Source organism: Chrysochloris asiatica, unplaced genomic scaffold (assembly GCF_000296735.1).
Source record: "Chrysochloris asiatica unplaced genomic scaffold, ChrAsi1.0 scaffold00246, whole genome shotgun sequence".
Taxonomy (NCBI): domain Eukaryota; kingdom Metazoa; phylum Chordata; class Mammalia; order Afrosoricida; family Chrysochloridae; genus Chrysochloris; species Chrysochloris asiatica.
Window position 1 is genome coordinate 4049077 of NW_006408764.1, and position 3299 is coordinate 4052375.

Here is a 3299-nt window from a genome sequence, read left to right on the forward strand (position 1 = left end):
GTCAAACATTTAATTAACTCATTCCTAACGTGATGGCTATGTAGTCCTGGTGTGATGCTGTGAGTTAATGTTTCAGACTGCAAAACCATTTGAACTGCAAGGTCGGTGGTTCAAGCTCGTCAGTTGCTCCTCGGAAACCCTATATAGGGTCACTATGGGTCGGAACCAACTCAACAGCACTTAACAACATAGGACTTAAGGAGTCCTGGTGGTACTGTAGGGTACACATTGGACTGGTAACCACTGCACTGCTAACCACAAAGTCGGCAATTCAAACCTACCAGCTGCTCCTAAGGAGAAAGATGAGGATTTCTGCTCTCATAAAAAGTTACAGCCTTGGAAACTCTATATAGGATTACTATGAGTTGGAATCAGCTAGATGATAAGGAGAGTGAGTTTTAGGGCTTGCAGGTGGTGCTGTAGGATAGCACTGGACTTCTCACTACAAGTTTGGAAGTTTAAATCAACCAGCTCCGCAGGCCAAAGATGAGACTTTTGCCCCATAAAGATTTACAGCCTTGGAAACCCTATATAAGGTTGGTATGACTAGGAATTGACTCAGTGACTGTGAGTTTATAGAACAGAAAGGAACTGTGGTGGTGCAGTGATTAAGCTCTTGGTTGCTAACCAGAAAGTCAGTGGTTCAAACCCACTAGCTGCACTACAAAAAGAAATATGCTGTAGTCTGTGTCCATAAAGATTACAGCCTTGGGGCCATTTTCCTCTGTCCTACAGAGTCAGCTAGCATAGTGGTTACGAATCGGGCTGTGAACCGCAAGGTCAGCAGTTCGAAACTACCAGCTGTTCCACGGGAGAAAGATGAGGCTTTCTGCCCCTGTAAAGATTTACACCCTTAGAAATCCTGTACAGGATCGCAATGAGTCGGAACTGACTCCATGGCACATAACAACAACAACACAGAGTCAGCTGGATGGCAGTGGGTTGGGTTGTTGTTTTTTGCAAGGACTGGAGAAAATGACTGAGTGACCTGTGAATCCTACCTGGGTGAGAGCTGTCAGCCTTTCTGGAGGTAAAGTGAGAGACTTCCTATGGAGGCCAGAAGGAGACCAAAGTAGGGCGGGGAAGGCTTCAAAGGTCTGGACAGGAACTCAGGGTGGTACTGAACCCCAACAAAAAAAGGATGATCTGAAATGGAAATTCAAAAGAAACAGCTTCATTATGAATGTTATGTATAGAAGGTAAAAAACCATGAGAAAAAATTTTCTTAAGTGTTTCTATATCCATCAATCCTAAATTCTTTAAAAATAACTTCTTAATTTGATTCTAGGTAAAAAGTAACCACCAAATAGAGAGAGTACATTCATTCTCCAGCTGAAGGGTCTCTCCAGGTCCCCACTTCCTGCTTCCCTACCTTCCATGATTCCAAACAACTAATTCATACAATTCGGTGAGATCTAAAGGGGTTCTAATACAAGTCCAACCTCTCAGTTCAGAATGAGGAACTGAGACCTGGAGGGTGAACAACTGCCCATGGGAAACCATGGATGAAACCCCAGGACTTCAGACACCTTGTTCATCAACCTCTTCCCCTCAAAAGACAGTACTGCTCCTTAATTCTGTCAGGTTATGGCAACACCTTACATTCTTCTACTTTCCCACATGCCAAGAAAATTTACTAGATTTCCTATTAATTCCCTTCTGCCCAAATAATCACCTTCCAACTCCACAATTTCCAATCTCTCTCCTTCAACATCTTGACCAACGAACTTCAAGCCTTGGTCTTCCAAACACCTTTTGAACATGGGGTTTACCTGTTGAAGCATGAAAAGAATTGTGCTGGACTCTCAACTTATGTGTTTCTAGAGAAAGAACATTTTAGAACTCTCAAGATTCAAATTCTCACCTCAAATCTGTGGCGGTGCCTCTCCTCCAAGAATTCCCGACCTCCGTAGAGTTGTCCTGGCAAAGAAGCAGACTGATGTAATGCGTCACACACATACTTGCTTCCCAGTTGATATTTTATCAACACAGCCAGGCTTTGTGAAAGCTGGTTTTGTGATTTTCCTACCAAATATGATCAGCAGCTTTCAACAGCCTGAGTTGACTAATTCTTGGGCTTTTGATTCATTCTGAGCATTCTAAGGAAAATTACAAGGATGAGTCAAACATTATCTGTATTCTGGTTATAGTAAAATGTCCATCCACAGCTGATGACAACACTGAACATGCACATGAAATGATTTTATCGAATAGATGAGTGACAGTAGATTATTTGCAAAGCAGCCATGGCTCTGCCTATGAAACAATCCATGATAGACTTCGGTTTCAAAAAGTTTATGAGAGATGGGTACCGAAACAACTCATAGAAGAGAAGAAGCAGAAGTGTTTGGGCATCTGCAAACAAAATTTGGACAAATACTTGAAGGAAGATAAAATTTTCTGTAACAAAAATCGTTAGGATTCATCACTGCAAACCTCAGAGTAAATGGCAGAGTTTGGAATGGAAACATCCTCAGTTGCTGACCAAGGAAAAGTTCAAAAGTCAACTAACAGCTGGAAAATTGATGCATAAAGTTTTCTGGAATTCTCAAGGGCCAGTATTGGAACAATCAGGAAAAGCATTCAACAATCAACAGTGCTCCTTACAGTGAGATGCACTGAATTGCTGAAGCCCAAACTTCAGTTTAAATGCACAGGACTGCTATAAGGGAATTGTGACAAGATCTGCCTACACTGTTGACATTCTACAAAAACTTTCCTTTTGTGGTGTTAAAGCATCCTCCCTACACTCCTGATCTTGCTCAATCAGAGTTTCACCTGTTTGGTCCCCTGAAAGCAGCCCTTCGAGGACAAAGATTCGCCTCTGATAAAGTGAAGACACTGGTGCTTTCATTGCTCACAGCTCAGCCTAAAACATTTTTAAATAAGGGAATCGCAAGCTTGTTGACAGACAGACAAAGTGTATTGAAAAGCTAGGAGATTATGTCGAAAAATGACGTATTTGTCTTTTTTAAAAGTTGATTAAACTCAAACTTGCAGATTGTACCCATTTAACCTAAACTCGATGGCTGGCTTGATGATCAGAACTCAACTTGTTATCAGGTGCCATTGAGTCAGTACCGACTCATAGTGACCCTATGCACAGCAGAATGAAACACTGCCCAATCCTGGGCAAACCTCACTATTGTTGCCACACTTGAGTCCATCGATGCTACCACTTGGCCAATCCATCTCGTTGGATGTCTTCCTCTTTTTCTCTGACCCTCCACCTTACCAAACATGATATCCTTCTCCAGTGACTGGTCCCTCCTGACAATATGTCCAAAGTAGGAGAGACG

General features: G+C 42.2%; 1 pseudogene; it reads right to left on the reverse strand.

The window, feature by feature from the left end:
• Positions 1-997: 997 nt before the first annotated feature.
• LOC102834517 overlaps positions 998-3299 on the reverse strand; it is a 55673-nt pseudogene continuing 53371 nt past the window's right edge.